Source organism: Hylobates moloch, unplaced genomic scaffold (assembly GCF_009828535.3).
Source record: "Hylobates moloch isolate HMO894 unplaced genomic scaffold, HMol_V3 SCAFFOLD_6, whole genome shotgun sequence".
Lineage (NCBI taxonomy): Eukaryota > Metazoa > Chordata > Mammalia > Primates > Hylobatidae > Hylobates > Hylobates moloch.
This window is the reverse complement of record NW_026652281.1, coordinates 7,382,634-7,404,885: the sequence shown is the minus strand read 5'-3', so window position 1 is coordinate 7,404,885 and position 22,252 is coordinate 7,382,634. Positions and strand designations below refer to the sequence as shown.

The following is a 22,252-nucleotide window of genomic DNA, read 5'->3' as shown; positions in this document are numbered from 1 at the left end:
GCAACATATGCCTAATTTTCTCAACTAAATTGCAAGTTCATGTCTTACTATTAACAGGAGTAAAGTTTCATAAGGTGTTTGTTTATTTTGTTCCGTGCAGTGGCCTGATTGTGCAAGGTGCTGATAGATACTTGCTAGTTGATAATGATGCCTCTCACCTGGCCAATCATTTTAGCAATTAGTTTCATTGATATTGTGGGACTGGGCTTACTGCAGTATTTTACTGAATTGACCATTTCAGCCACTACAGCTTTTGCAGAATTTGTGTCTGTCAACATGGCCTTCCCAAGGAAATGGAGGTTAGGCAATAAGGACTGTGTTCATTTTATTGCCATTTTACTACCACAGCATGGTAGCTTCCAGCTATTAATCCTCATGGTATAAGATGCTTTTTATATCTTCAAAAATATGGTATAGTCTTGATCTCTGTTGTTGCTGCTCTGGAATTAAAATAGAAATCTTTATCCCTATCTCAAAATCTTTGGTGCGGTTTAGGAGAGCTGGGCTTCAGGATCATCCAGCCTAGTGCTTAGGTCTGTTTACAGCTCGGCAACATTTCCAATGGTTGAAGGATATTGTTCAGCAGCCACTGAACATCAGGCTCTGATCTCTTATTGTTTCTTAGCTGTCTAACCCAGCAGACCATCCTCAGTTAAGACTTACTCTGATTTAGCCTAGCAAAGAAGATCAGAAGCAATTCTGTGTCCGCAGGCTCCCTTTCACACTTTTAATATTTTGTATTTTGCAAACATTTTGAGTTAGTTAGCAGGTCTCTTGCTTTCTCATGAGGGCTGGGCACAAATGTTCAAGAATAATCATTGTAATGGCATCTCTCTGATTAAAAAGACAGCTAGCAAGATTGAGATAGAACATCAAATTCTGAAACATCATTAGCAGGATTCTATTTTGGTTAGGTATAATCTTCTGTGAGGTCATCATGTTGTCTTCGATGAGTCTAACCATTTTATATCATTTAGATCGAAACAGACCCATCATGTCACAGGCAAATGGCTTTATCATATTTAATTAACCCAACACCTTGTAATAATCTCCCTGGTAATTATTCCTCACTAGTGCTTGAAAGCGTTCTGCAACAAATAAATCATCAAAGTTGCAGGTATACTTAAACTCTTATTTGATGCCATGGCAGAAGAATATTGACAAGTCACAGTGCAATCCTAATTATACTACGAAAATGTAAATGGCTTCATCAAAAAAAGAAAGAGCCAGATGGCAGGTTTTATATACTGTATCCTCCTGTGTTAGAAAATAGGGTATTAAAAAGGCTTCATGGCCTCAGCATCAGGGAAGAAGAAGAAATAAAGGCTGATACCTGTCTCTTTATGGAGGCCAAGTTGAACCTCTAATTCTGGAGAATGGTAACATTGAAGAGGACATTAGTGGCTGTTGACATTTATGTCTCCTGTTGCCACCCTACATATAAGTGAATGAATATTACCCAGGATGAATGCTACTTTTCTCATGATAGGAATTGATGGAGGAGGAGAGGAGCAATTCCATGATGCCCTAGATTTTCCTTTATGTTTGCAAATGACAAATTATTCACAGAAAGACACGTAGCCACCAGGTGGTGAATCAATGTGTTTCCATTGACCTGGCTTTTCTAATGCATCAGCAAGAACATATTTACCTGATGCATTGCAATTAAAAAGCAAAATTCAGTTGGAAACAATAGACTTAAACCTATGAAATGTGACACCGTAAGTCAGAGAGGAAATTTGATTTAAAGGGTGAGATTCACCTGCCCATGAATGCATGGTGCACACGGCACAGACAAAGATAAGTGAATTGGATTTTCAATAAGCATAGAGTTCTAGATTTCCCTGTTGTTGAATTGTGTACTCTACCACCCAGCTGCTGTCTCCATCTAATTTTGCCAGAGCTGGATGTCAGCCGAAGCACAACTGTCTATGGCTTGGGAAGTTCTCCTTTGAGTCAGATTATTTAGTTAGCTCAGGCTAGTAACTGCCACAGAACATGGCTGTGATTTGGTCTTATTAGAAAACAAACTTGGAAAGTATTAGAGAATAGTGTTCGAATAGGAATGTTCTGCCTTGCTTTCCTTGTTACTTCATCTGTGTGTGTGTGTGTGTGTGTGTGTGTGTTTGTGCACATTGCACTGTTGTTACCCAAGCAATCAATCAAAAATTCTGTTTATTATAAAAGTAATTCTCCTTAATTAGAGAAAATTTGGAACATAAAAAAGGAAAAGGAAGAAAATTGCTCAAAGTTTGCCGTCCAATTATAATCGTTCTTAACAGTTTGGTTATATAGTCTTTTTCCTTTATGCATACATTTTCAAGTGGTTGGTTTATTTTTTTATAGTTTGACTCATCAAAAATCATATATTCACTATCCTGCTTAAAAAATCATCATAAGTTTAATCTATATAGTTACATATTCAATCATTATGCTTTGAGTTATATTGACATTCCATAGACAGATGTCATTTCATGATTTTTAAGCAGTCAATTTTCAATTACTGCATAATATTCTTCCGCTTAGAGATACATATTTTAGTTCAGTATTATTGTGGCACATTTATTTTCTATATTTCCTTTTTTTTCTTTTTTATTTTTTTCTGGAGACAGAGTCTCAGTCTGTTGCCCAAGCTGGAGTGCAGTGGTGTGATCTCGGCTCACTGCAATCTTCGCCTCCCAAGTTCAAGCAATTCGCCTGCCTCAGCCTCCCAAGGAGCGGGGACTGAAAGCGCACGCTGCCATGCCTGGCTAATGTTTTGTATTTTAGTAGAGACGGGATTTCACCACGTTGCCCAGGCTGGTCTTGAACTACTGAGCTCTGAGCTCAGGCAATCCGCCTTCTTCGGCTTCCCAAAGTGCTAGGATTACAGCTGTGAACCACCACGTCTGGCCCAGTAGTTCCAATTTTTTATGTGTATATTTTTTAAAAATTAAGTTGTGACTTTAGCATAAATTAAAATTTGTTTGACTATACTTCATAAACCCTTTTATATTGTTTTATAATTTTTTACAAACATAATTTTTAACATTGCATAAATTGTTTATCACAAGTCAACCCCAGAATATTTAGCTCTTCCTTTGTGTTCACTGAAATCAAGGTGCTTTCCAGTTTTTTACAATGATAAATAGTAGTTTGACTTATCAATTAATTAAAATGTATTATATGTCAATTATATACAAAGCACTGGGCTAAACTGATTATCTGTGTACATACACTTTCTAAGTTTGGGATTCTCTGCTTAGAAAGGATGTATTAAATTGGTACCATTGGGCCCAATATGACTGGTGTTTGCAAGGGTCTAAGTAGAGGCTGCTTGATAGCATTTGTAAAGGGCTATTAATCTATTCTGCCATCAGCATTACAGCTCGCTTCACCACACCTGTGCACTCAACGACTCTTCCTCCCCGAAAGTGGAGACAGTGGGGCAAAGGACATGGAGAAACGGAGGCTCAGAGAGTTTCAGTAACTTTCCCCAGTCCACCAGCTTGTATCAGAATCATGATTTCAGGTCAGGTCTGTCCAGCTTTAGAATGCAAACTCTTAAGTGCTGCCTTAAGTTTGGTTCCCCAGAAGAAGGTCCTGGGATGAAAATTTGTGTGAAAGTGATGTATCAGAAAGGTTGCTAGGAAAAACGTATAGGGAAGTGCAAACTTAGTTTGGCAAGAGGGAGACTGAGCAAGGGTGTCATCTCAAGCGAAGTCCCATTGAGATAACTTTGGCCTCATCTTCCAGGGATACTGGGAATGATGTGATTTGCACTTCCGTGCTGGCTCCTTTGGGGCAAGGCAACTTGAGTATTTATACCTCTTGACCCACAAGTCCTTGGTTAAAGGCTGCTGGGATAGTGGGCAGGCAGGGGCACAAGTTGTCAGATGCTTCTGTACTTCATGCATACAGACAAAGCAGATCCATTAGCCTAGACGCAGCCTTTTGGAAAAAGACACAGATGCCCTTGACGTGCTGGTGTTGGTTAGCAATGGCTTGGAAGAGCTGGATGTTAAATTGTTAGGAATTTTGCAATCTGGTTGACCCCACTGACAGCTTGAAATCAGCCATGGTGAGTGTATGTACACCATGGAAATTGGCCAATATTACAAATTAGGGCTCCCTTCCCTCCACCCAGACATGTTTAGTAAATATTTACTGGCATACTACCGCAGCTGCTGGCCTTTGGGAATGGAAGCACACTGGGGGTCTGTGTGCCGTAAAATGGCAAAGAAAACCTAGGGGATGTGGTTGGGGCAGGGACAGCATCTGCTGCAGCACTCATGTATACCAGCTGCAGTGTGGTAGGAAACCTGCCCCTGCCCACACAGGCTAGGCAGAGGTGTGTGAGAAAAAGGAAACTGGTGAGAGGGAGGGGAAGCTGCAGGATTTCAGAGTAAGGTCTCTCAACCTGAGGTGGCCTGGGTATGAGACATGCTAGGCAGAAAAAACCTAGAAATAACTGAGATTAAAATAGCTAACTAAGCTACTGAATACTTGCACTGCCAGGCACTGAACTAGATGCTTTACTTTGGCTAATCTTCATAGGAGCCCTGGGAGGTAGATTTCATCATCATTATCCTCAGTCTAATTATCATTATCATCTTTGTCCTCCTTCTTCTACAGATGATAAAGTTGAGATTTAGAGAAGTAAAGTAATATGTCTAACATCATAGTGGGAGGGCTGAGCTCTGAATCCATTCAGTCTGACTCCATATGCAAAGATTGAATAACTTCGACAGAATAGGTCCCACTTCCTATGAACTGAGTACACATGGTTGTGAGGGCATAGGTTGCTTCAGTGGCCATCAGGATGACGTGGGAGTAACCTAATTTTACGCGATTATAGGCTTAACCATCTGGTTATCGGGAAAAAAATAAACATGTAGAGAGGGCACAGGAGCCCAGAATCAGTAGCTGGGCCTCCTGGTGTGGAAAGGATGGAACTCAAATCTCATCGAGGGATGGAGGTCTGGATACACTCCTTTCATCTCTCAGAATCAGCTCCCGGCTGGCCCAAAACAAAGGATACAGAGGCTGAGAAAGGCAGAACAAACCTGGGACATGGGGCTGAGCCAGCAGAATCATTAGCAGTCAGGCTGTGTGCATTCTTTTGTGGTAAGAGAGGTAAACATTCCTCTTGTTCTTTGTGGTTTCCTTTGCCATAAGAGCCACTGCTTTGTGAAAGTTCTTCCTTCCTTTCTCTGGCTTGCCCATCCGTGGATTGATGTAGTGGCCAGCAGCAAGGACATATGAAGGGTCTGGAAGTGGAAGGCTACCACCCCTGCCCTGCTCCCACTTCTGGGCCCCCAGGGATCCCCTGTCATAAACAGTCCTGAAGGAGGAAATAATAGGTGGACTTGTCCCTGTGACATAGTGGAGGTAGGTCTGGAAGTTTCCTTTGAACATTAGGTAGGTCTCAGCTTTGTATTTGAGGTGCTTTTGTTGTGTGTTTTATGCTGTAACAGTACAGTCTAGAGCTACCTTTCAAGTGTCACCAATCTCCAATTCATTTTATATTTTCCTCTAGGTATGTACATTCGTATGTATGTGTGTTCAGTTACCATTATGAAGTAACTGACCTGAAGCAAACTGAAAATAAATCTTCCCTTATGTTCCCAACATTGCATTTTTTTTCTTTTTCTTAATATTTCTGTAAAGTGAATATTGTTTTTCTTCTTCTTTTTTTTTCTTTTTTTTTTTTTTGGAGATGGAGTTTCACACTGTCACCCAGGCTGGAGTGCAATTGCTTGATCTCAGCTCACTGCAACCTCCGCCTCACAGGTTCAGGCAATTCTCCTGCCTCAGCCTCCTGAGTAGCTGGGATCACAGGCACCCACCACCACCCTCGGCTGATTTTTTTGTATTTTTAGTAGAGACGGGGTTTCACTATGTTGGCCAGGCTGGTCTCAATCTCCTGACCTCGTGATCCACCTGCCTTGGCCTCCCAAAGTGCTGGGACTACAGGAGTAAGACACCGTGCCCAGCCAATATTGTTCTTCTTTACTAATTACTCATCACTGGAGTTCTCTTTAAAAAAGAAAAAAATTTGCTTCCCTAATTAGTTGCCAACGGAGAAGCTGCATCACAGTGGATAAGAATATAGGCTCTTTTCCCTTGACTGAAGCAGTGCTTTAAAAAAAAAAAAAAAAAGAATACGGGCTCTGGTGTCATACTGCCTGGGTTGGAGACCCAGCTCTTCGATTTACATCTATATGACTTCAGTTCATTATTTTTTTGTTGTTTCTACATGGCTTGGTTTCCCCATTTGTAAATTGTGGATGCTTACAGTAGCTATCTCACAGGTTACTGTGAGAAATAAGTGAGTCTGCATGTATGAAGCCCAGAGAAATATATATGACACAGAGGAAGCACTACCTAGTGTCAGGGTCTACCACTGTGTATTCTTTAGGAGGTTTCAATCTTGACCTTCAGAAAAAGAATTCTTTCATTCAACAAGCATTTATTGAACATTTTCTTTGTGCTCATCTCTGTGCTATGTCCTTTCATATAGACTTTATCTGACATAACTTAATGCTTACCATCACCCTGTGTTAAAGTTATGGTGCTCATTTTCTAGGATTTAAATTCTGGAAATTCTGTGTGCTCACTGTATCCACCAGGATAGGTGAGGTTTTGCTGCATTCATCAACAGTCACAGATCTCAGAGCCTGTGAGCGGGTTTAGTTCTCCTTCATGAGAAGCCCCCTGGTCAGGGTGCGTTCCTGCACCTGGTGGGGCAGCATGCTGGGCTATCTCCTCCTATGGCTCCTCTGTTACCAAACAAGCTGTTCCTATAGCTGCAGCTGAGGAATAAAAATGCTGGAGAATCTTGGTGGTTAAATGCCTTGACTTGGAAAGAAAATGGATCAGTTCTACCTGCAGCCCAGGAGCAAGATCGGGTTGCAGGACTCTACCTAATGGCCCTAGAGACTGGAATCCTCCCACATGCTGGAAGGAGAGTAGAATAGGGTATGGTGAACAGGAGATGTCTCTACCACTGACTTGGGACTGTGAGCACCTGTCTATACCTCAGCTGTCTTATCTGTGAAATGAGGATGACAGTTGTACCTACTGTATATAGTTGTGATAGAGTGAATAGGTAAATGCATGTAAAGCTCTTAGCACAGTATATGGCACTCAGAAAATAGTCAAAATGGGGTCACTGTAATCATAATATGCAAGAAAGTCAGCAGAGCCTCCTAATACAGTAAAGTAACCATTTTTTTGAATAGTCATGTGTGGATATCAAGTCTGGTTTTATTACTTACCAGCTGTGTGTATGAGCTTGTGGAAGTTATTTACCTTCTCTGACTTTTACTTTTCTCATACCTAAAATGGTGCGGGATCACGCTCACCCCATAGGTTGTATCAAGGGTTAAATCACTAACATTTATTGACACCTTGGAAAGACGAGCTAAGCGTTTAAAACCTGTTGGCTCATTTATCTCTATGTCATTGCTATGGGAAAGGTGCCCTGTTATTCCCCATTTTATAGCGGAGGAAACTAAGCCTCAGAGAGGTTAAGTAATATACTCGGGATTCTCTAACTGCTAAGTGGTAGAGCAAAAAGTGAAACGCAGGCATTTTGTCTTCTCAATTAATGATGTTAACTAATACACATTACAGCCTCCCTGAGATCAGTTAGGTAAAGGTCTGAGCACAGGGCCAGGCACAGTGTACACCCTTGCAAAAATATTAATTTGCCTGGGTGCATGGTGAGGAAAATATCCTTTGTCCTATTCTGAAACTCTACTCTGCTTAGGATGCATACTGATGGCTCTTTTTTTGTGAATGGATGGAAGTATGAAACGAGCAGTAAGAAAGGGCACTATCAGGCTGTATGCAGTGGCTAACACCTGGAATCCCAGCACTTTGGAAAGCTGAGGCCAGCAGATCACTTGAGGCCAGGAGTTCAAGACCAGTCTGGCCAATGTGGCAAAACACTCTGTCTCCTAAAAATACAAAAATTAGCCGAGCGTAGATGGTGCATGCCTATAATCCCAGCTACTTGGGTGGGTGAAGCATGAGAATCGCTTTAACCCAGGAGGCAGAGGTTGCAGTGAGCCATGATTTTGCCACTGCACTCCAGCTTGGGCAACAGAGCAAGACTGTCAACGAAAGGAAGGAAGGAATGAAGGAAGGGATTAAGGAAGAGAGGAAGGGAGGAGAGGGAAGAAAAGGAAGAAAAGGAAGGAAGGAAGGAAAGAAAAAGAAGGAAGAAAAGGAGGGAGGGAGGGGAAGAAAAGATAAAAGAAAACAAAAGGCACTATCTGTGCCATATGCTTTTGTGAGAACATCAAGGCCTGCATGCAAAAATACCCAGTGCAGAGTTGGTGGTCAATTAGCTGGAGTGCTTTATTATTTTTAATAATCAGCCACGCTTAGTGGGAGTCTCTGAATCTGTGGTTATGACTGTAGTAAATGGGACACAAAGAGAGCAGCTGGACACACTGGCAAGTATTACAATGTGCAGACAACCTGCAAATATGAACCTTCTTTTCAAATAAGAATCTCAGTGCTGTCCCTATTTATTTTAGGAAGTGCTGGATTTAACTGAATGAGGAAGTTAAACGCATGTTCTGTTTTCTGTTTTCATTGCACCTACACGGGTTGACTATGGGTTCAGTTTTCTCTCCAGATTAAAAACCTAGTACTTAATGGGGGAACCACCTTGGAAAAGCAGGACTGCTTTGAGGTGGCTTCATCCCTCTCTTCTCCCACCAGAAAGAGTTGGGAGGTTGCACTTCAACCTGGGGTGAAGACAGAGAACTAGGTGTTCCAGCATTTTACACAGAACCAAAGCCCTGGAAATTCTGGTGGAAGCTAGACTTTCAGAGTCCTCAAGCTCATAGTTCCTGCGATGTGCCAGATACTGTGCTTTTCACGGACATCTCATTTGCATTTCCCCCAACGTCAGGCTGGAGTGCAGTGGCAGGATGCAGTCATAGTTTGCTGCAGCCTTGAACTGCTGAGTTCAAATGATCCTCCTGCCTCAGCCTCCCAGGTAGCTAGGACTACAGACATAGACTACCACACCTGGCTGAGTTTATTTATTTATTTATTTTTGTAGCAATAGCATTTCACTGTGTTACCCAGAGTGGTCTCCAACTCCTGGCCTCAAGCAATCCTCTCGCCTCCACTTTCCAAAGTGCTAGGATTAAAGGCATGAGCCACTGTGCTAAAAAGTTAAGATTCTTATAGCTGCTTTATAGAAGATGAACTGGGGATCAAGAAAGTGAGACTTGATGTGAGTCAGATAGTGAATATGCTGTAGAAAACCAAACCCAGTTCCCTTGGGGACTTGGAATTTGGCATCAATATTGTCACAGGGCTTTAATTTTGCATAACTCCACATTGTGGTCTTTGTGAATGGTGCTTCCAAGAGTTGTGCCCCTGGGTGGGCCTGAGCTGAAACATCAAGTAGATGCAGTAGGCCTTGTCTTTCGTGACAGTTCTGTACCATGGTCTATAATATATCTGTATTAGTAATCTATGGTTATATAACAAATCACCCCAAAACTTAGCAGCTTAAAACCATATTTATTATTCCACAATTTCTGTGCAGCAAGAATATGGGTGCAGCTTAGCTGGGTCTTTGGGCCATAATCAAGGCTAAAGTCAAGGTGTCAGCTGAGGCAGCAGTCATCCTAAGACTTGACTGGGCATGGGTTGGCTCTTGAGCTTGTTCATGGGATTGCTGGCAGGATTCTGCTCTTTCAGGCTGCTGGACTGAGAGCTTTGCTTCCTTGCTGGCTATTGGATGGAAGAACCCCTTAATTCCTTGCCTTATGGACATCTCCAGAGGGAAGCTCACAACAGGACAACTTGATTCATCAGAGAAAATAGGTGAGAAGAGCCAGAAAGCCAGAGGGCCAAGAAAACAGAAGCCACCGTTTTTGGTAACAGTCATAGAAGAGATGCCCTGCCACTTTTGTTGCCTTCTATGCTTTGGAAGCGGGTCAGTAAGTTCACTCCACATTCAGTGGAGGGGATTACGCAAGGACATGCATATGAGAAGGCAGCGTTCACTGGGAGCCAGACACTGCCTGCTCCAAGAACCGTGATTATTTTAATGCAAAATGATGTGTCAAATTCCTTTTACTGGGTGGAATTGTCTCTCTAGAAAATTCTCTTTTGTCTTGAATATTCATGCGTGCTCTGGTACCTCTTTTTCTGTGATAAGCACATTCCAGTTTGAAAAAGTGAGGTTATTAGTCAAGTTGTGCTGGTTTAGAAATACTCCCTCTTTTCAAATAACTTTGCATCCACCTGTTTTGACCCATGATGTTGAATCTAATTTTATTACAGAGTTTTGGATGGTGGGGGCATTGCCACGCTGCTGCTATGTCCTTTCTATACAAATAAGTGTTGACCTTTGAAGTAGTCTCCCTGGAATAGAAGGTTTTAAACTCATTGATGATGCAAACTTTGCTTAAGACCTTGTTGTAGCTTCTCTTTGGGAATGGCCTTTGGAATCACATCCAAAAAAAAAGTCTGCCTTATCTATTCTCACTACACAGCATTTATTAGATATGGCGGGCAGGGAGACATCTCCTTCCTCAGTGATTGATATTCTATGCATTTTCTTCCTAAAACTAGTAGAGTTGAACTCATGCCTATCTAGAGCCCTCATTATGAACAACAGCTTTAAAGCACACAAGGCAGTAGGAACCCCAATTTAATCATTTACAGACAAAACATGGCAAAGACCACCACCTCCTTCCTTAATTCCATGGTGGATTTAAAATGCTTAGATTAGCTGAGTCTTAGGAACTGAAATATCCTTGGTCTTTCATTTGTGATAATTTTAAATACAAGTGTTGGTCTGAAGAAAGGAAATGATCAGGAATTAGCCCTGGAGCCTGCTGTGTCTATTAAATCAATCTCAGATGGAAGAATTGAGATCCCAGAAAGCAAAGAAATGGCTGGACTTACAGCAGAGAGGAAAGATAACCTAGAAGTGTAAAGTTACGGTGGGTGGGAGAAGGGTAAAACTTGAGTAATGAGTCCACTGGAAACTATTTGTTAAATGTAAGAAATATGTAAGTAGCAGTTACTGTATGCTAGATATCCTTCTAAGTGTTTGACAGATTTACTCCTTAGAAGATAAGTACTATTTTCCCCATTTTCTAGATGAGAAAACCGAGGTACAGGGAAGTTGAGGGACGTGTCCAAGATCACACAGATAGTAGGCATTCCAGCTTCAGAATCTGTGGTCTCTACCAGTGCACTTTGCCGCTTCACAGAACTATCCAACCAGAAAGAGCAGAGGCCGCTTTGAGAATTTCTGTGCAGGTCCAAGCATCCACATTAAATCAGGGCTGCTAACACAGCAATTCTCCGATGTCCTGTAGAAAACATTCTTGTTCCCTTGGGACAAGAGCAGTCTGAACTCAATTGTGCAAAAGAGAAGGGTCTGGGAGTGAACCAAGAGGGATGGTCAGTGGCTCCAAGGGGCAGAGCTGGAGAAGGCAAAGGAGAGGGGCCAGGAGAGAATGCCAGGAAAAGCCAGAAGAAAGATTTAAACAAACCTCATAATTTACCTGTAACCGACAGCTCTCCTTGGATAGTTTATCTGGACACTCTGTTCCACCAGAACCAGATTGTTAGAGTTGTTTCAACAGAGGAATGCAGAGCTTGAGTGTGTCTGTCCTGTGTGAATATACCTTTGTATATCTGTGTAGCAGATAGTGGTAGAAAGATTTTGGAAGTCGAGAGAGACGATTGAAGTACGGGGAAAGGTGGGAGGTCATGGCTCTCATAGTATTTTGTCACAGAGGTGACTTTGACAACTCCTGAGAATTGATCAGTCCCGCAAGAAGGCAAATAGATCTGCACACGTGTATCCTATTACTGCATCTTACCTTGACAGGTACACTTTAGGGGATGCAGTCTCTGCCCTTTTGTGCCAGGAGCAAATCCATTTTGCCCATGATTTCAGGTACACAGGTGATTTCGCTAAACAAAACAAGCACAGCTGAAATCTGTGACTTAAATCAAGCAACGATTTCTGCAATAGTCTGATTACATAGACTTCTGCTCCCTTCTCACTTGTAGGAATGGGGGTGGGGAAAGGTCAGGACTATATATTTAAGAAGAAACCCCACATATGTAGACCCACAAATGGTTAAAACAAAATTGGTTTACTTGATAGCTCTGTCTCCACTCTCCCTACAAAAATTCAAGTAAGAACCAACCCAAATGTCCAACAACAATAGACTGGATTAAGAAAATGTGGCACATATATACCATGGAATACTATGCAGCCATAAAAAATGATGAGTTCGTGTCCTTTGTAGGGACATGGATGAAACTGGAAAACATCATTCTCAGTAAACTATCGCAAGGACAAAAAACCAAACACCGCATGTTCTCACTCATAGGTGGGAATTGAACAATGAGAACTCATGGACACAGGAAGGGGAACATCACACTCCGGGGACTGTTGTGGGGTGGGGGGTGGGGGGAGCGGGGACAGCATTAGGAGATATACCTAATGCTAAATGACGAGCTAATGGGTGCAGGAAATCAACATGGCACATGGATACATATGTAACAAACCTGCACATTGTGCACATGTACCCTAAAACCTAAAGTATAATAAAAAATAAAAAAAATAAAAAAAAGAAGAACCTGGGATTTAAGGAGGTGGAAGAGGTTTCTCTCCTTGCCAGTCTCTCCCTTGCTCTCTGATAAAGGGTGCAGCAAACAGGATAGAAATGACTGCACGGGACCAGAGGATATAAATATTCAGTCATGACAGTCCCCAAAGGATAAATGACAGCAGCTCATGCAATGTGCCTTCTGCACATTTTCAACTGACTCTTCTCCTCTGCACCCAAGTTGACATAGTAGTAAATTGATTCCAGGTGAGGCTGACATTTTGTAATTATCACTATCTATAATTTTCAACTTATCCCATTTAATATTTTGACCATTTAAAATAGAGTAGCATACCTAATAGTGGTCATTAGTTTAGCTCAAGGGAAGATTCATGGTTTAATAAACTTACATTAGAAATAACTTACTAAAATTACAGTTGGCATGATTAGCTAATTTTTTAAATAAAATATAACAAACAGAGTGACTTTACACATGCTGACAGCTTTTTTCTTTCATACTGGTTCATTGTTCTGTTATCTTGGAGGAAGAAAAGACATCTATAACACAGTAGTTGTAATAAAAACTGTAATAACCCGATATACAAAAACAAGGGTTAGGTTTCATTCTACATTTGCCAGTAGCTGAGTAGTGTACTTTTCCTTATTTTCTGACTAACCCTGGACTGGAGGGAGGAAATCACTGTGACTTGGAAACAGGCTCAGATTTGGGGGAGCTGCCCTCTTCTCCTGCTGTCTGGAGAGACTGTGAGGTTGCCTGAAAGGCAGTGGGGTCTAGGCTTGACTTCCTTGTTTCCCTAGGCGTTTATTGTTTTTTTTTTTTTAAGCGTGTCTTGTGAAGTTTGCCTGTAGGTTCATTTGAGGTATCATTTCTGAAGAATAAAAGTGGTGGTTTTAATATGCAGGGAATTTTTTAAAACAATGAAATAGAGATGTGATTGTTGCTGGGGCAAGGCTGTTTAGTTGCCACAGGGAAACATTATACCAATTGGCCTGTAGCTTGAAATTACAGCATTCTCTATATTCGCCCAGGTTTAGAGAAATGCAGACCACAAGGGTCCTGCCTACTGTTCTGCTTGCTGGTGGTTCAGGTTTTGTGAACTTATTCAAGGGCTTGGTAGTTGAATGCTATCTTAATGCAAATAAGCTTTTTTGTTGTGTACATTGGCAACTTGATGGCTAAGGTTATTCTCCATGCATTTGTCTAGCTACCCACACACCTACACATCCATCTACCCATCCATCCACCCACTCACCCATCTGTTCACCTATCCATCCACCCACCTATTTATCTATCATCCATCCATCCACCCACCTACCCACTTATTCACCAATCCACCTATTAATCTGTCCATCTACCCATCCATTCACCTATTCATCTACCTATCAGTCCATCTATCTATTCAACCTTTCACATATCCACCCACTCACCTCCCCTCTCATCCATCAATATAGCCTTATATCCATCCACATAACCACTCATCCTTAAACAAAAATCTGTTGGCAAAAGTGTAAGCATTGGTAATAAAGAGACACATAAGTCACAGTTCTGTCCTTAAAGAGCTTAGCATCTAGTACAGGAGTATATGTAAACCAAAAATTACACAACAGTTTGCTCAGTGCACCTACAGAGAACTGTGCCATGTTGCTGTGGGAACTCTAAAGAAAGAATGGTTTACTGTGTCTGAAAGATTCAAAGAAGTAGGCACACATGTGAACCTAAATGTCATATGTGGTAAATGTGGAAGTAACCAGCCAGGGGTGAGGAACACGACAGCAGGAAATTAAGCAGCTGGTGAATATTCAGACTTGAAGTTCCTCCTAAAATGCCCATTTGTTGTTTGGTAGAAATATGGATATATAGGAGGGTGCCTCTACCAGGGTGCAGAACATATGGTGATATTATTAGGGCACCAGGCAGGAGCTGAAGTAGGGGCTCAGAAAGCCAATCACAAGAACCGGGATTCAGGGTGGGCCTGTGATTTTGAATGGAAGAAAGGAGAAAAGAATAAACAAATGGGCTGGGCACAGTGGCTCACGCCTGTAATCCCAGCACTTTGGGAGGCTAAGGTGGGCAGATCACAAGGTCAGGAGTTTGAGACCAGCCTGGCCAACATGGTGAAACTCTGTCTTTACCAAAAATACAAACATTAGCCAGGCGTGGTGGCACATGCCTGTAATCCTAGCTACTGGGGAGGCTGAGGCAGGAGATTTGCTTGAACCCAGGAGGCAGAGGTTGCAGTGAGCCAAGATTGCGCCACTGCACTCCAGCCTGGGTGACAGTGCGAGACTCCATCTCAAAAAAAAAAAAAAAAAAGAATAAACAAATGGATGCACAAACAAGTGCATAATAGGTAGATAAATACATCTTAGGAGATAGATCAAAATGCAAACTTGAATTTAATTGGCACAGATACTTAACTATGCATTTTGACGTCTTTGACCCAGACCAAAATGCCAACAATATAAGCAGCTTCCTGACCAAGCACATGCTGGAATCCGGCCTCCTGTCTGCCTTACTGCTCCTGCTGGTGGAACTGCGGGTATCCTGAGTGGAGCAGGCTGCCTTTCAGCTCCACATTCCTGGCCGTAAGCTCTGTGCAGGGGGCTGGGCGAGGTCTTTATGACTTTCCAGAGGCTTCCAGGTCTCTATTGAAATGCAGCAGCTGTTACTAGGGGCAACTCCACTTCCCAAACAAGAACATAGACTTTGTGGAGCTTTCCCAGGTGCTGTGAACCCAGCATTGCCAAAAGATGCCTGGGAGCCACACCATCTCCTTCCCCCATGGAGTTTAACTAGATTGGAAGCAAATGCTTGTTGACAACAGGTGTGGCTCAATGTGAGCAAACGTTCCATTCTATTATTGCAGGGTTGGCACCAAGGGACATTTCCTGTGAAAGAAACAGTCTTCCAGGAGCATGGGCAATCCATACTCGGAACCACACCTGCTCAGCTCCTCCCCTTTAGGGCCAAAGGCCTCAAAGCTCTGTGAGCAGGTGCTCCTAATAAATGCAGAGGTTTCCACAGTCCGAGCAAGGCTAGCAGGGAGGGGAGGGCTCCCTGGCCACAAAGCTCCAACCAGCCAACTGATCAGGCTTTCTGCGATGATGGAAGCGGCTGCATCATCATTAACTCAGCTAGATTAACTTGTTCAGCAGAAGCTTGCAGAACTATGTGAGCCTGCCTTCCACTAAGCTTGAATTAAAGATATTGGGCTGCAAGGACACAGAGAGGCGAGCCCCAGGAGGTGGGGTCCCAGTCCTGAGATTAGTGACAGTAGCCCTGAGGATGTAGGGAAAAACTTTTTACTCCTTTGAAAAATGTGTCCAGTGATTCTTTTCCTCCCTGAGCTGTCTTGGAGCCAAAGTAAGTTCTGCACGGAACTAAATGGAATTGCTTGTTCAATGAGATTCTAATTTCAGTGAGAGGACTTCTCAGCTTCATATGTATTGCTTTGGGAAGTCCTCCCTTCCTAGACAAGGGCTTCTTCACACCTAGGATTTGATGTAGAATTACTAGGGCAGTATGTAAGAACAGAGAAACAACAGAGGCAGCGGCAGGCTTCTGACAAGGGAATACTGGTAATCAGGCTCTTTGCATAATTTTTGGAGATTTGGAGATGGAGGTAGTGAAGGAAAAGAAATGGAGATAAATAGAAGAAGAAAAAAATACTAATGTCTTCACAATATTCAGTGTTAGAAATTCAATTTGTTTTTTTCTTCTACCTCCGCAGGCTCTACACGTTCCTGGAGGTGTGTGTGGCTGGGCAGTTATCCTTTTTCACTGTTGCCCAATGCTTGTTTTGAATATGAATGTATTAGCTCAGATGAGCCAAGTTGCAGCAAAAAAAATCCACCCCCAAATTTCAGTGGTTTAACAGAACAGATGTTTTTATCCTGCTTACCCAACAGCTCTAGAGCAGCACTTCCAGTCTGGGTGTTTCTTCTGTGAAGTTGCTCAGAAACTCAGGCTGATGGGCGACCCTGCCATTTTCAACATCTTGTCTTCAAAGTGACCTTAAACGTTGACATCCCCGTCAGCCAGAATGCAGAAGTATCACAGCGCAGCGTGTGGGAGAGGTATGTTATGGACTGTGCCTGGAAATGGCAGACGTCATCCCCATCACTTGGTCAAATGACCACACCTACCAGGCAGGGCAATGAGGAAATGTGGTCCGGCTGCGTGTGCACAGCAAGAAGGGACAGCAGATGCTCTCCCCCATACCCTGCTTTCAGGGTTTATCCTTGTCATTTATTGAGGGCCTGCTATGTGCCCTACATTTATTGTCATTTATTGAGGGCCTGCTGTGTACCCTACATTGTCCCAGGAGCTGAGGATACAGCTGTCCACAGAATACCCACGGTCCTTGCCCACACATGGTTAGAACCTAGCGAGGGAAGAAGCATTAATACCTCATTATAAAATTAATTAATTACACTTTGGATAAGGGTCATGGGGAAAACTTCAGGGCACCATGAGAGCAGGTAACTCTCTCTATGGTGAGGTGAAGGGGAAGTAGAGGAGGTTTCTGGGAAGAAGTGACATTCAAACTGGCGACGAGAAAGCAAAACAGACTTAAACGGGCAGATGCACAGCAGGGTGGCATTTTAGGAAGAGGGACCAGCAGCTGAAAAATCCTTACGCAGAAAATAATTTTAAACATTTTAGACCCTTCTCCTCAAAGGGCAGTGAAGCTGATGCACCTTGAAGAGGCCAGAGAGAGCCTTGAAATGAGACAGGAGGGCTGTTGTGGGCTGAGATGGAAGTCATCTTCCTGGAGTCAGAGAGTTAGGGCTACTCCTTAGCAGCAATGGGGGCCCGCTCACGGGTGTAAGAAGGAATGTAGCATGATCAGCTGTGCATGTCAGAAATCTGCTCTGCCTATTGAAGTCTGAAGGAGGGACGGTATTGCAGTCTTTCAGGGGAGAGATGGGGGCCTGTGTTCCGGGCTGGCAGTTGAAATGGAGAGACATAAGATAGATTGTTGAAATAGGAAGGGGAAGACATGAGACTCTCTTTTTTAGACATGGGTTGGAAAGGCTGCCTACGAGTCCCACGTATGCAGGCTTGGCACTTGGCTCATTTGAAAGAGAGACAACTAAGCCATAACTGGTTTATCCTTTTCCTCTTTAGTTTTATGGCCTTCTTGACTTCAGGCCTATTTAATAAAATGCAGCTCTTTAAAATGGATGTTCAGTGGAGCTCAAATTCACCCTCAATGTGCACTTCTGCGGACTTTGATTAGTATGCATAATAGAGCAGCACACCTGATGTCCGCAGCAGGCAGTTCTAACGGCGGTGGAGAGAGGTACAAGATAAATCAGTCCAAGTAAATGACTAATTAATCATGCTCTTGATTTTAATAACATATACCGTCCGGCTCAAGATTTGTCTGCTTATAATCTTGCATTCTATTCTAGAGATTTGATAATCAGTAAAACCACCCATGGATTCCTAATAGAGGACAATTTCTTTCCTTTCTTTTAGAAAACTTAGGAATCAAAGTGTATTCCAGTAACTGCATGGAAGGGGCTGGAGGAAGTAGGTTATTGTTATATATAAAGTTTCGGTGCCGCAAAAGAAATAGCACTCAAATATAAAATTTTCTTTTTAATTCTCAGCAAGGCAAGTTACTTCTATATAGAAGGGTACGCCCTTACAGATGGAACTATGGTGAGTGCACACTTGGACAAGTGAGGAGAAGGGGTTCTTTTCCCTGACGCACATGGCCCCTGTTGCTGTGTTGTTCCCCTGTTGGCCAGGGTTAGACCACACAGGCTGAACTAATTCCGACTGGCTAATTTAAAGAGAATGATGGAGTGAGCCCTTTGGCAGGAGTCAAGGCAGAGCAGGTAGCAAGTAATCTGAATGAGTTAGGGTGGAGCAAGTGATCAGAATGAGTCAGGGTGGAGTAGGTAACGGAAAAATGTTGCTTTATGAGAAAGTTAAGTTTAGAAGTAGAAGGCAAAGAATTGAACATACTAACATATTCTTTGAAAAGAAATTTAGAACTCATATCTTACAGTTATGGTTTATTTTTAAATCTTAAAACCATCATAGATATGTTGGGATAATTTATGGGACAAAATGGACACTATCCCACTGAAAACATTCCAAAATATCTATGCCACTTCCAAAAATATCTATACCAGAGGGCTTACTTGCAATGATTCTTTGATCCTCCAAATCAGAAAACAGTTGTTTTTTTTTTTCCATAGTCTCAACTATGCCATTTTGGTTTTTCTTCTTCTTTTGTGTGCGTTTGTGTGTGTGTGTGTGTTTTATTATACTTTAAATTCTAGGGTACATGTGCACAAGGTGCAGGTTTGTCACATATGTATACATGTGCCATGTTGGTGTACTGCACCCATTAACTCGTCATTTACATTAGGTATATCTCCTAATGCTATCCCTCCCCCCTCCCCTCACCACAACAGGCCCCAGTGTGTGATGTTCCCCACCCTGTGTCCACGTGTTCTCATTGTTCAATTCCCACCTATGAGTGAGAACACACAGTGTTTGGTTTTCTGTCCTTGCGATTGTTTGCTAAGAATGATGGTTTCCAGCTTCATTCATGTCCCTACAAAGGTCATGAACTCATCCTTTTTTATGGCTGCATAGTATTCTGTGGTGTATATGTGCCTCATAGAAAACAGTTGTTTTTAAGGGTATTGGACAAGGGTCATGAGTGCTTAGCAAGGAAGCATCCTCTACTTGTGCATGGCTTCTAAACGCTTCTAAATTAACAGGAGTATGAACCATCTGAGGATTGAAAATTCCCAGTGAGTCTTGGCTCTACTTCTTTGAAATAGCCTCATAAAATAACATATAATTCACTTATAAAATACTCTTTTATCTCATAAGACAAAATGAATCCATGGTCTTATTATGAAATACTGTTTTCCATTGGGGCTGGTCTCAGGCTAGGCAAGGTTGAGTATCTGTAGGTGGAATTCTTCTGGGAACAGATGCTCTAAACTTTTTAAATAATTGATTTGACTTCTTCACCTTGTCCATGTATATAGCTGAGCATGGCCAATCTACTGGTTTGTATTATACTGTCAAAAAACAAACAACTTTCCCCAACAAAACAAGCAATATCTCAAACAGCAGAACATATATCCTGGGGGGTAAACAGAAAGCTTGTCCCATTTGACTCATTTCATTATTTGGAAGAAGTTTCCTTTGCAGAAGGTGGATGTGGGGGACTGATACCAGATAATAGAGAAATTTAGAGTGTTTACTGTGTGCAAAAAAAATGCTGCATTGGGGGGCTTTAATCAGAAATCCATGAAAAATAGTGTAAGTACAATTTATCGAGCATTTATTGTATGCTAGACATATGCATCACCTCACTTCAGAATTAGCCTATGAAGTAGAATTATTTTTGTCCTAAATGGACAGGTGGGACATAGGTTGCACAGAGAGGTGAAGGGGATTTCACAGGGTCTCACAACCAGTGGGAAAAGGCTGGTCCCAATCCCGAATTAGGCTTATTAATCATGCTCTTGATTTTAATAACAATTTTGTTTGTTTTTTCTCTAGAAAAGTTATGAATTAAGTTGTATTCCACTGACTGTATGGAGGGGGGTGAAGGGAGGAGGTGTGTGTGTGTGTGTGTGTGTTGTCTCAAAAGCCATCACACATCCTTCAGGAGAGTTTGAAAATTATAATCTGAAAATCCAAAGGCTTACTCACAACTCCTGTGCTGTACCTAGGATACAGTAAGTAGGAGGATGGTGTCACCTGTGTCCTCCCTTCCATCCTGAAGCATTCCATGGCTACACACCATTCATAAGATTTAAAATCATCTTCAAGAAGTGCCCTGTTGGAATAATAAGTCAGTGCTCTCTGGAGACTATAACCAAATATAATTTGCCACATAAACATGAAATGTGTGTCCAAGAAACTAGTAGGAATGCGTCTAGGAACCAAAGTGTCTCCTTCCTAGAGAGAGAGAGGAAAGAAACAAAGTGAGGATGCCTCTGCACATGCGTTTCATATTTTGTTCTCAAATCCTGCAGCCTTGACTTGACATGGGATGGTTCTCCAAGTAGCCGCATAAGCTCATTCCTGCCCGTTACATCTGCCTGTACCTCCAGCAGGTGCCCAGGAGATGGCTGAGTCCCAAAAGCCATGCAGGCCTCCTGGACGACCTCCCTGATGTGGTCCACATGACTCTTATCAGGTATCATGTCCTCGGCACATGTTGTGCATTTTCCAGCGTCACTCTCAGAAGACCCTCCCTCCGTGAGTTCACCATTGCTGGTCTTTAACTCTCAGCTTAGGGAATCAGACTGAATTAGTTCTTTGTTTTGTTAACCGGAGGAACACTTAAATTTTCTGACAACTCTAATCTTGGAGCTCAGGGAATAGCACAGAGCATTTGCATGAAATTACCCCTAGTTCTATCTATAGGCCTAACAGCCAGCATTTGTGACTTTGGCAGAAGCCAGCAGATCTCACAGTTAATGTCTTCCTCTCCTGCCAGGATCTTTGGAACAAGGCGCTTAGAGTGCCACATGACAAAGAGCCGGACAGATCCTGGGATGTGGAGCTCAGGTGATGTTATTTGCATCCAATTAAAGAAGCAGGAATGGGTAGCATAATTCACATGCATGACTCTTAATGCCTTTTGGTTCATTAAGCCTTTGGATCAACTTTTGTAGGAAGACATTTAAAAGAACCTGAGCAGGACTTGGGCACAGGTAGAGGTGAGCTTCCGGGCCGAATCCCCTACTAGGCTGTTAGTCAATTGTATGTTTCCTTTTTGGACTCAACTCTGGGTTCCAAAGGAGGTTGCTCTGTTTCTTGTTATATCCATAAAGATAAGGAGCTTGAGTTACTTTCCAGCTGATAAAGCAATTTTCACCTTTTTCCATTTGTCTTGGAATTTCACACCCCACCCCATCCTACGCTTAAGGTGCCCTGGAGGGGTTGAAGGGCAATTGTTGGTCATCCAGTGTCTGTGTGGTTGGGTTGATTACAGAAATCAGAGATGTCACAAAGAGTAGGTGTTCCTCAGGTGAATTACACAAAGAACTAATTCAATCTGATTCCTTAAGCTGGGAGTTAAAAACAGTGATTGTGAACTCATAAAGGGGGAGGGTCTTCTGAGAGATATAAAGAGGCTGATGTATGCTGTCGGGAAACAGTTCACCTTTGATGGTCACTCTGAATCACATCAAGGCGACGACAAGAACAATTGTCTAGACTTAGTGGTGTGGCTTTGAAAGGACACTTCGCCTTTCAGGGATTCAATTGTTTTCCAGTTTTATAATGAGGGAGCTGAGCAAGAGAAATATTTTCAAAGGCCATTCTGGGCTGCATAAGGATAGAAACAAATGGGAGGTCCACTGGGCAGGACACACCTGTTTCTACAAGAGCAACCTACTTTTTTGTTTTGTTTTAATCAAGGGAGTGTCAAGCAAATGCTTATTTAGTAAATAGGGCTGTGCTGCTCTTTTTAAAAAGTGTGAAGTCCACAGGTCTGAATAATTTCCTCTTGTTCCAAGAGTTCCTAGGTCCTGGGTTCAGATTTTGAGAGCCTTCATGTCTCAGGTCCCAGTAGCAGGTTCTGTGGCTGACCAGCCTCTCCACAGAGCATCTCCTCACTGGACAGGCATTGTGGGCACGCTCC

At 42.4% G+C, this 22,252-nt stretch overlaps 1 protein-coding gene and 1 long non-coding RNA gene across 4 annotated transcripts in view; both read left to right on the top strand.

The window, feature by feature from the left end:
• Positions 1-22,252, top strand: part of CDH13 (cadherin 13) — a 1,184,027-nt gene that overhangs the window by 149,709 nt on the left and 1,012,066 nt on the right. The window lies entirely within an intron of this gene.
• LOC116470770 (uncharacterized) overlaps positions 5,200-22,252 on the top strand; it is a 56,506-nt gene continuing 39,453 nt past the window's right edge. The window contains exon 1 of the long non-coding RNA XR_004248661.1: positions 5,200-5,370. This is a non-coding gene — a long non-coding RNA (uncharacterized LOC116470770). The remainder of the gene's footprint in view (positions 5,371-22,252) is intronic.